The sequence below is a fragment of the Andrena cerasifolii genome, chromosome 1 (genome assembly GCF_050908995.1).
Source record: "Andrena cerasifolii isolate SP2316 chromosome 1, iyAndCera1_principal, whole genome shotgun sequence".
NCBI classification, from domain to species: Eukaryota; Metazoa; Arthropoda; class Insecta; order Hymenoptera; family Andrenidae; genus Andrena; species Andrena cerasifolii.
This window is the reverse complement of record NC_135118.1, coordinates 28,023,283-28,035,240: the sequence shown is the minus strand read 5'-3', so window position 1 is coordinate 28,035,240 and position 11,958 is coordinate 28,023,283. Positions and strand designations below refer to the sequence as shown.

Sequence of the window (11,958 nt, the reverse complement as noted above, 5' to 3'; positions counted from 1 at the left end):
GGCAGAGGGACGACAAGGAGGGTATGGTCGGGCGGCGGTAATCAATCCAATTTTCCCTATCTTACAGCGTGGCGCTCCGCTCTGCCGGCAATCTGCAGATAACCGAATCCATCAGACGTGAGGAAGCATGTCGATCCATTAATTCGTGCATCGAATGCAGGAGCCCGCGCGACTCCCTGCCGAGCGGCCCGCCCTTAATGGAGCGCCGGTTATCGGTGAAATTTCCAATAAGACTCGAGAATCCCCGGGGGAGGTCGCGTGCACGCGCGGAACTCGAAGATCGTTTTGACGCCGCGCCGCCGGACAGAGCGTTAACGGTAATGTGCCAATAAAAATGCAAACTACGGATCCTCCTTTCGGCTGCTGGGAAGACACTCGTGGCGACCACGCAGACGTGCCCTCCTCGGGAACGATGGGATCGTGGCACGTTCAGATTGAATACGCGCCGCTCCACTCGCCCGGCGAGGTGCTCGAGGGACGCTTCGCGGGAGTGGCTGCGAAATAAGCATCACGAGTGGTGCGACAATGCGGCTCGCAGCTCTTTCCCTTGGTCGGGCACCTTGGGGGAGAGGGGTGGAAAATTTTGTGGACTTCGTTTGGGACGAATGGTGACGCAAGGGAAAGTGAAGTTTGGGTTTTTTTTTATTTATTTATTCATTTACGGGACAAGCCCATTAAGGGGTTATGCCTAGTCAGGCGGTCGAAAAGAGGCGAATATTTGTGAATTTTTGTTATTTATTGTTACTTTATTATAAACTTAAATATTTTTCTACGAAAAAATTACCAAATGTTCTTTAAATGTTGCTCTTTTAAGCGCAAAAAGTTCTGTAAAAATATACGCTTCCGCTTCTTCAAAAAAAATTCACAAATATTCGCCTCTTTTCGACCGCCTGACTAGGCATAACCCTTTAAGTGGTTACATACATTTAGCCGCGCCGAAAATGAAGGATTTTAGGATTTTTTTTAGGGGTTTTAGTAAAGAAAATAAAACAAAATGCTTATTACACATGATTTATTAGTCCATAAAGTACACGACAAATTGATTTACAATAATTTTTGTATTAACTTATTTATGATTTTTGAGATTCTTTAGACCATTGCAGAAAAAATGATCAACATGATGTCTCCTTTAATGGATCTGAAAAATAAAATGATATTCTTGTAAAATAATGATGCCATGATGGACTGTCAGGCAATATTTTTTATACTTTGTTTAATTAATTTTTTATGGATAATAAAATTCATTTAAATCGACACAAATTGTTTATTTATTTAAATTAACAAATTTGAAGGTTACAACTACTTGGGTAATTCCTCTCGCAACCAATGGGGAAAGGACGGATTGGTTGATGGATCAACAAAACAGAGGTAAAGATGAGCATTGAGTTACCTGTGACGTCAAAGTACTTTAAGTTGAGTCTAATGGTGCAAATGGCTTTTACTTGACACGAGAAGTGTAGGTACTTAATGGTGAATGATGATTTGCATTTTGGTTAATAGCTTTTTCTCGAGTTATTTTTCCTGGTGCTATTAAAGAAAATGAGGTATACCTATCATTTCTACATCGAATAAACTACTATCGACGAAGAATCTCGTAGTAATCACCACGCGGGGCCTTCGCCAGCCTCTAGAATCGTAAAAAAGATCACCGCAAACAGCATCTCGACACGCCACTGAAACCGATGAAATGATCATCGAGCTGCCTGCGCAAACGATTCGCCCGGAAGATAATACATCAATCAGCGGTTCAATTAGCCGCGAAATCGGAACATGGAAGAGAATGCAGTTAATAGCTGGTCTAGCTGTGCGCCGTCTGTTCTGCGGCAAAGCTGTTGCAGTTGCGTTACTGTAAAAGTATCTTAAGCCTATTTCAGGCGAGACAGGTATCCTCAGTGGCTGACGACTCAATTGTCTAGCGAGGGTTTAAAAGAAAGAGGTAGAAAAGTGTCTCCGCTGCGAGGGAATCGTTCCTCTGCATGACAATGCTCGACCACACGAAAGAACTACTGCAAACTTCATGCCCTCAGACTGAAGACATTTTGCCATCCACACCCTTTAGATCACTTTCCAGCAGGACGGGACGTGGGAGCGTCGTTTCCTACATTCCATAAATCTTTACAATAACACTTTAACTGTCCATAACAATTTACAATGTCAGAAAACGACACCGAGAAGCTCACTCTCAGATGGTACGCTTCCACCGAAGTCGATATTACTATTCATTTAACATAACGTGACAAACACGGCAAACCTCTTACGCCGAAGCTAGTACGAAATCTCGTGTTAGTGGACACGCCTGTAAAGTGATACCAGGCGATTCCATGGCAGATGGCCTGAAAGACTTTTGCGCAGCGGTGTATTCGCCGCGACCCGATACGCGAGCGCATCGGAAACGGCCGCATAGTTGCATGAATCAAAGCAATTATCGTCGTCGCTCGTTTCCCCGGGCTGGTGCGCGAGCACGGCCGCCCCAGGAATCTGTGCTCCGTACTTTTATATTATTATTCCAGCTCGTTCCACGCCGGTATAACGAATCGCGGGTCGCAAAGGCACCGCCGCGATAAAGAAAGTAACCAGGCAACGCCGCCGTGGAACCACGAAGAAAAAGACGTGGCCAGGGGTGCGTTCGCTGCTCCCAGCTGCTCGCGGACGACGGATGCGAAGAGGGGACTCTCGCCTTACTGCCTTACCTCTCCCTTAATTAACGTCCGTTAACCCTGCCTGGAAAGGATCGCCTAGCCCTCTCGAGCCTCCGTCTTCCTCTACTGTCGCCTCTCTTCCGACCCGAGCACACAAAAATGTACACGATAAGCCCTGCTGAGAGTCTTTTGGTCCGAAACTTTTGGATCAGGGGACTCGGAAGCTCTGCTGAATTTCGGGGATTTAGGTTGCGCTGCGCTGAGCAGCGTTTGGCATTATTCGGAATAAAAATAATGAAATTTATTCGATTAAAAATTTATTAATTCGAAGATTGTACGAATAAAAGTTTATTCGAAAAATGCCCATCTCCGGCGCCGAGGCGTTGAGGTCTTGAGGTAAAGCAAAGCTTATTGCACGCGATAACAGTAGGTTTCAATTGTACGTGAGAAAAAGGAAACGGTGCAGCGCTGTTTTTCACATATACTCCGTTCAGTATTACACAGATTTAACCCCTTGCGTGCGAATAATAATTGTCCGTATTTATGTCTACTTTGATGGTAGAATTAAACAGAGTTCAGTGAATGGAGATCCGCATTTTTCAAACATTCCAGTGGCATTCAGCGCTGATAAATCTGATTTGCATCTAGAAAAAGAGCGGCGAGGGAAGTTCGGTGCAGGCGCAACAGTGGTTACTTCCGCCTGCCGGCGTCCATCCGCGGCGAGTCGTAAAAAGACGGTATCATAATGAGGGCTTATTCAGATTTCGCCCTTAAATTCATTCGTATCGCGTGATTACGGGATTATCCGGGGTGGACTCCGCTTCCTTTTGTAGGGGACAACGGATTTATAACTCTAATGCCGGCAATAGAGTAGCATTAGCCCCGACGCTGGTTAACCCGCGCTCCTAGCCGCGGTAATAGAGATTTATAAATCTCGCTGGTCGAAGTAGCATGCTAGTGATGAAAGCTTAGTCACTCGCCAAGAGCACTGCTTACTTGTAACTACCCTTACTCCGTTCCTTCCACGCGGCTTTCTCTTCTTTGGGAATATTTATCATTGGCAGCAAGGTTCAGCCACTTAATTGGGAGTAAGTAGTCGCGATAGCCGACGCGATGATATTGCGTTGCTATTAAAATGCAATTGACATTTCACCGTGATGCATTACCGATGGTGCAACATCGTCTCCTCTTTGGCAACACTAACATAAGTAGATTTTAATTATTATTCTACGCGTAGGTATGCATTTCACTACTAGGTATTTTTTTTTTTTTTAATGTTGGGAGGTGATGGACAGTCATCGTACTTAGGTCATTAAAAGGATCACATCTGCAGGCGTCGATGTAGGATCCTTTTCAGGCCAAAAGACGAAGTTTCCACGGATTCTGCCTACGTTCTTTTTCTTATTCAGACACGCAAGAGTTAGAGCTCTGTAATAGGCCTGCTTAACCTACCTACACTTTGTTCCGAAGATCGTTTTAGCATTCGCAATTATCGACCACGTATCCCAATTAACTCGAAAGATTCTTCTATTTCGCCAACGCTGCCTTCCAAGGAGCCCGAACAATTAAGAAGACAGCTGTAATGAGAACACGCGTGTAATACCGTACACGGTGAAAAGTAGCCTCGTGGAAACCGTCGACTGCCTTAATCGACGTTCGCAGCGTGCTCCGAAACGGAAAGCTTAAATGCTGAATCGAATAGAGAGCTCTGAATATAGCTTACGGCTAACCTTTGATATTAGAACAGCAGAACTTGCGTCAATGAAATTACTCGGAATCAATGCACAGCGACATCGATTTACAATAAAATTCTCAAACCATCCAGCTGCTTAATCGATAGTCCGCTCCCGTTTACAATCATTTTCTATTTATAAAGCACATGTTCGACAACGCAGATTACGTTAGCCAATGTGGAGAAACCAGACAGACCGCGGCTGGAGTTGCAACGCAGGATACGTATCGCTGGGAACAATTCGGGATCCTGTAACGCTGTTAACTATCCAACGAAATCGTCCAGCACCCCCAGCCCCCCGAAATACAGCATCGCCCACGAGCGTGAAGTTTCCGGGATTCATCTCATCGCCGAGGGAAGCGAGGCAGATACATTTCTGCGCGGGACAAGTTACAAAACGTTCGCTTGCACGCACGCACACACGTCGGTTTCGTAATTAATTACGCGCACATGGTTTCGTGCGAGCACGTATAAATGGCGAGGCGCGGATAAGTATGAATTTGCGGCGAACAATCGAAAATTCCTGCTCGACGTGCTCTGATCCTGTGTCATTAACGGACGATGCGTGCTTCGGTATCCGCTTAGTCGGACGCACGGCTAATAAGTGACAATCACCGTTTCCGCTGCTTTTTATGGCACGCAATGCTCGACGAAGGTGGTCGATTTACTCGATACGCGAAGTCGATACTTAAATTATTCTGTTGATGTCGACATCGCGAGATCTGGAATCCGATTTCTGGAGGGTAGCCGATTCCTAGACTTTCTAAAATTTAGTTTATTCACTAACGTGGGGGTGGTCAAATTCAGTAATTTAATTGATATAGTTTAATTTCTTTGATCTGAAGCTTTGGCTAGAACTGAAAATTTGAAAATCTGGAATCCGATTTCTGGAGGGTAGCTGATTCCTAGACTTTCTAAAATTTAGTTTATTCCCTAAAGTGGGGGTGGTCAAATTTAGTAATTTAATTTCAGTTAATTGATTAGTTGAATTAATTGATCTATAAATGTAGATTTTAAATTGAAATTGCTTATATAGTAATTTAAATATAATGTATAGAGATTTAATTTATAATGAATGAAAGTTTGAATTAGTTATTAATTTTAATAATGGTAATTTTAGTGCCAGCAACAGCGGTTAAACTAAATTTGAAAATTAATCTATATAATTTTTGAATTGGTGAATTTATAATAAATATATTTAATTAAGTTGATTAAAGTATGGTGAAATATTTTTAATTATTATATTAAATTTTATTTAACTAATGTTTATTAAATTTTATTAGAAACTAGGATTAGATACCTACCCTATTATAGAAGTGATTTAAATTGAATTGACTAATAAATGTTGGTCCTTAAAATTAACAAATGTGGCGGCTTTATAATTTATTTAGAGGAATTTGTGAATTAATTGATAATCCACGATAGGAGTAACTATTATAAATTTTATGTATTGCTGTTTGAAGAATTTATTGATGTATTATTTTTGTAATATTTTATAGAAATAATAATTCAAGTCAAAATGTAGATTATTATAGGTTTCATGAATTACACTGAATTAAAATTTTGGATAAATTATTTTAATATAGTTTTGAAATTGGATTTAAAAGTAAATTTATTAAATTAATTTTATTGAAGATAATTTTATTTAGTGTACAAATTGCCCGTCATTCTCATTATAAGTGAGGAAAGTCGTAACATAGTAAATGTACTGGAAAGTGGTCCACCCTACAGTGGATTTCGGAAAGATTGAATCGTTTCTTTCTTCTTCTCTTACCATACCACATAGCTTAATAGTGACCGTCTGAAATCGCCACTACTCTAAACTTCAGTTACCTCTTCGTACCTATACCTAATACAGTAAAATGTCAAGCTCACAGTTGGCCCGTAAAGGCCGCCGAACGATTAAGCGATAGAGCGGTCTAATTGGCGAATTCGTTCGCCAAGTATCTCGTTTAAAACCGCTTATTCGCCGCGCGGGCACGCGTGGAATGCCGGACTCATTAACGGGCGCGAATCCAGCCGACGAAACTAGTGACCAGGAGTCCTTGGTCGACTAATCCTAAGTAAATATTCCATAGCTGGCCGCACGGGGGTGGGAAATAAATATATCTGTGTCGATATTTATGCGGTGGCGCGTGCGACGAAAAACGAGCGCGGACCCTCTCGCCCTCGGCGGGTGGAAAATAGGAAAAAGAGCAACGGTGAACGAGCACGCCCGTAAAAGACGGATAAAACCGTCATACACCTCGTCGAAATAAATGTCACGAGTTAGTTACTGCCCGTAAAGTGCACCGCACTCGTTGTTCAGCGTGCCGCGAACTTAGCGTTCCTCGTTACTCATCTTCCTCCCTCCCACTATCCGCGGGCGCGCTTTCATTTCGTAATTTATGCCGCGTTTAAACGTGGATTTTTACGCGCCCGCCCGGCAACACCTGTATAATTGAATTTAAATGGAGCTGCCGCCGTTTCCGGCGGCGGGAGCGGGGCCGTTTTATCTTAACCGCCGCGGCGTGCATCGCGATGGAACATCGTCTCCGCTCGGCAATTAGAAATCACTGGACCCTCCGTAGCGATTACTTTTATTCTTCTATCGTGGGTTACGCGGAACTGTAATTTCATTCCAGCGCTGCGGCGTGTGAACGCGCCTCTCGTTTACGACTGCAAATATCCCGCAAACTTTAAGCCCGATCTCTCCAATAAAGAATTCGCAGACGCTGTAACATCAAAGAAAGGTCGATTCTGTAGCCCCGGAATCGACGATTTTCTGTAAGTTCAACCAAAAGAATTATCTCACTTTAACCTATACCATAAACTTTAAGAGCTGTTTTCTCGGAACTATGTTTTCCACGTCGCACAGTGTGTCGCAGTATATGGGCGGCCGGGACAAAACTCATAACTTCTGAATTAATCAGTTTTCGACCTAGGTACTGTAATAGGTTTTTTTAAAGAGGATACAAAGATGCATGGATTGATGAAAAAAATAAAATTACATTTAAAAAATTAAAGCGATCTTAATTTTTTATTAAATAAAAAGGTTTTTGCCAATTTCTTCGGTTACAGTTTGTTGTCACATGATTACTGACTAACTTTTGTTTGAAAAACATTTTTGTCAGTTTATCGGGAACGCGTGAAAAATTGAATCGGTTGTTTAGACTTTAGAGCGTATGGATTTTCGGGCAAAGGTTACAAAATTAACACTAAAAGACACTTAAATTATATGCACAATGAGAAAAGGCGAATGTTTAGACTAACATAAGTGTCTTACGCCTTCGCGGGGCGTACGAGAGGAGCCCCAGCGACTGCGTTAAGGGCCAGAGCGGTGAAGTCTTAATAATGATTTTGGGTATTTTTCCTATTTCGTGCAAATTCGAGCAGTTGAAATTGACGTTAATATAAAGTTTAATGATCCCTAAATTAATATACAAAAAATCACGCAGGTATTTTTTGGTATTTTTTTTAAAAGTCCCATCGAAGTTGATAAACATTTAGCATAAAGAATTAGTACAAATTGTTAGTATTATAAAAAACTAACGCGGCAGTTTTGAAGGTATGACAATATTAAACACAACTTATAAAGACCAAATGAAAAGCATAAACATTCTGCCAATGGCACGTGTTTGAAAAAATGCACCGAAATTTGTAATGAATTTCTAGTATCACTTTTGACAACAAATTAGTAAACTCAGCAGAAGTTAAGGGTAACACTGAAACCTACGTTCCTTTATTAACATTTATGGATCAAACACTTCGGATTCTTGACTTTTCTCCATCCACACGTAACACTATGCATCGGTGACAATATTTCAAAAACGACTGAACTAATTTGAATGAAACTTGTCACGATTATTCTTCACATTAATATCTACTTAATCTTTATCATCCAGATTTATTTTTAAAAGCCACAGTTTGTTTTCAATCATTCAAAAACTGATGAAATTTCTCTGAGAAATATTGTCTTCTGCACTTCTGACTTAACCCCTTAAGAGATGAAATAGATTTTGAATTTTGTAACATTCCAGTTGGCTAAAAAATACCAGCGTAACACAAGTTCCGCCATTCGTTACTCGTTGCTTCTTTTCCCACCCTCGTCTTACCTTCGATCGTGTAATCAAATACCAAGGGCAGTGTTTACTCGGAGAATGGAAAGTTTCAAATTGAAAAGCGAGTCTCATAGCCGGCGCGCATAACTGGAAGTTCGAGGTGATTCTTTGACATGGACAATAGCTCGTAATGACGGGTTACGTGGCCGCGATACGCTGGTGGACGGAATTCCTTAGCGCGTGACTGCCTGCGGAAGTCAGGGGTGCAGGTCGCGTCCTCCGCCAGCTTATTTGCACGCGCACCCTCGATATCCACGGCAACGGATGCGACGTGTAATGACGATCGTTCGCTTTACCGCGGGATAAAGTATCGGGGAACTAGTGGCACGGCAGCTTGAGGATTTCCTGGTCATTCTTTCTAAGCTGCTGTCGCTGCTCGCGGCGTGTTTCCCGTTGCGCCGATCGCGCGGCGGTAACGGAATCACGGACTCGTCCTTCGGCTAATTAGACAATGCAAAAATGCTGGAACCGCTTCGGCAACGTTGCGCGCTCACATGCCCCCGACAAATGGCTTGTCGTTTGGCGCGTAGAATCCGCGGATTCGCTGCAGGCGAGCATAAACTTCCGCTTTTAATGCCGTTAAGTTCGGAGCGGGGGGGCTTCGAGTAGACAGAACGCCGCTGGTAATTAGGAGGAAGGGGGGACGTAATTGCAAATTTCTAGCGTCGATTAGCATATTGCGTAGCGGCGGCGGTTATTAAAACGTATTAAACGAGAGGAACGAAACTGTGTTTAATGAGCCCCGGCTATGTATTTACAAGTTCTCCTTTGTTTTTTCTCTTGTGCCCGGGATATTATCCTGGCGGCGGTAACGGGGGTGGGTTTTCAAGGTGAATTATTATCGCACACCGCCTGGCTTAATGAAGCAAGGATTCCCATTCAGGGTTCTTCGGGACGCAGTGGAACACGAATAGATCATCCGGTTGGCGGCTAATTAATCGTAACGGACAGAGTGGATGTCGAGAAAATCTCTGGCATTCCCCTGCTCTACGAATACCATTTGAGATGCTCGTCTTCTGGGGCGCTCGATGTACCGATACGATCCCCCTTTCAAACGTTCCCAAATTGAAATCACACTTTTTTGAAATATGAAAAGGACTTTCAGCGATATTTACACGCACGCGAGGTATGAATTAAAAATGCATACACGCAGGTTGTTGCAAACAATGAGGTAATATAACGGCCCCCGTTTCAGGCCTTCGCGGATTTTCATTTTCTGCGTGGATCAGTGTTTACACTTCGCGGCATTTCTATGAACCGTGAATTAAAACAGCAAACGGAAGTGAGACGCGGTTAGTTGTCAGGCAATTTCGGGGAGCGGAGGGTCGCGGAAAATCGGCGATAATCTCGCAAAGTGATACGGCCTTTGGAATTACGCGACGGCTCGTTCACGTGAAATCGATACGGGGGGGCATTGGCGAGTGCCAATATTAACGATCACCAAAATATGCCGGTAAATATTTGGCGAGTATGCCGTGCCCCGTTCCGCTCAAGGATATCGCGCGCATTTCCGGAGGACAATCTGGCGTATTGGTACGTGAGCGCGTGTGCAAGCGGGCCGCAGTGTGTACGCCGAAGCGCGATCGGCTTTCGACGACTCGGCGTCAGAACGGCGGATGTCGCTGGTTGATTCGAACGGAACACGCCAGAAGCGATTTCGACGGGCTTCCACGGCGTAATTGATTCGCAACGGTTATGTCACAGCGACGAGGAAACCGGTCCGCCGGTCGCCCGATCGCTCCACTACGCCTCTTCCAAAAGATGATTGGGACATTCCATGCGAACTCGGACAGATTTCGGAGTAACTTTTCGTAGATTCTTGAAAATTGGATATGTTGTGGTCTTTAGTGATATTTAAACGTACTTCAAAGGATTTTTCGAAATTTTGAAAAATGTCGATTTTACAGCTGTTTGAAGGTAAGTGCTACCTTTTTTTTCAATACATTATTGCTATGGAAGTAGTAAACGGATGGAGATGAGCTTTACGGTGCTTATAGAGAAGACATTGACGTTTTAAGAAAAAATTATTTTAGTTTAAAAAAAAAATATATTCTCCTTTTTCAGATTTTTAAAATCGCGCCCGATGTTAAAAACCTGCATTTGTTTAAAATAATTGCACAAAACTGGTTCAATCTTTTTTTCTTTAAGCTGAAATAATTTTTTCATAAAACTTCAATGTCTTCTCTATAACCACTGTAAAGCTCATCTCCATCCGTTTACTACTTCCATAGCTATAATGTATTGAAAAAAGGTAGCACGTAAGTTCAAACAGCTGTAAACTCGACATTTTTAAAAATTTTGAAAAATCCTTTGAGGTACGTCTAAATATCACTAAAGACTACAACGCATTCCAATTTCAGCAATCTACGAAAACTTACTCCGAAATCTGTCCGAGTTCGCATGGAATGTCCCGATTGCGTTATGCAATCGGTCATGCGATTTCGTGTCGGACGCGGGACTGCAGCTGGGTGTTCTGGTACCGCTCTGGTATTCATTCTTATCGAACACATGGGTTTGAGGTTGCTTGGAAACTTTATAGACTTTGATTCGTGATTTGATGTTTATTGTCTTTTGGAAAGGGTGTCGGTATGTTTAGGGATAATGAAGAGTGGAATAGGGGAATAAAGGCGGGGGGTTGTAGGGGAATAAAGGTATAGACACAGAGGCACATAGGGACATGGCGGAATATGGGTATAGAGAACTCTAGTGAAATAGGGAGTATATCACTAGAGAAATAGGGTGATATAGGACTAGAGAAATAGGGGTGTAGTGGCATGGGGGAATAGAGAAATAAAGGAGTAGAGAAGTGCGGGCATAAAGGGTTGAAGAAACAGGGAAACAGGGACATAAAGAAATAGAGAAATAAGGGAATAGAGGAATTTGGAATTGAGGTAATATGGGAATAGGGTGTACAGGAGTAACACCCTCGCCGTAGAAAACCCACATACACCGCGCGATTATTTTTAAACCGAGGCTAGAGAGATTAATTGGAGAACTGACCTCATCTTCGTCATGAAAGGAAACCGCACTTCCTGGTTGTTACGGGAACAACGGCAACGCGACTCCAAGGCGGCTCATCGATGACTACCGCGAAGAAACACGAAATAAAAATACATAACACGTTGTCTCGGGGTTGCAACCTGCTGGCCGTGTTCGTTGGGCGCGTGACGCCGGTCTCCTTGCGCTCACGCGCCGCTCGAGAAGCATGAATGAAACTGCAGTTACGTAAATGCGGGCCGCGCGGCCATGGCGTAGCACGTTGCGCAATTAACTCGTAAGAAGTGTGTCGAGCCATGCAATTAAGGGGCGCCGCGCTAGTTAGCGACGAGGGCTCGCTCGCCGGTTGACTTTAAAAGAAATCATCTCCTGGCTGAAAGCGGCGGATAAGGCCGCGCGAGGTCATGAGAACCGCGATAAAGGAGAATAAAAATCCGATTTCTGCCAGACACCAGCGAGCTCTGCGCGTGCTCGCTGTATTTCATTTCCT

The 11,958-nt window shown here is 43.3% G+C and overlaps 1 long non-coding RNA gene across 1 annotated transcript; it reads right to left on the bottom strand.

Annotated features, from left to right (window-relative positions):
• Positions 1-2,561: 2,561 nt before the first annotated feature.
• On the bottom strand, positions 2,562-11,672 carry LOC143374536 (uncharacterized). Its single transcript, XR_013086684.1, has 3 exons — positions 11,472-11,672; positions 4,088-4,216; positions 2,562-2,776 (listed from the first exon to the last, which is right to left on the bottom strand). It is a non-coding gene; the product is annotated as an uncharacterized LOC143374536 (long non-coding RNA).
• Between the last annotated feature and the right edge of the window lie 286 nt (positions 11,673-11,958).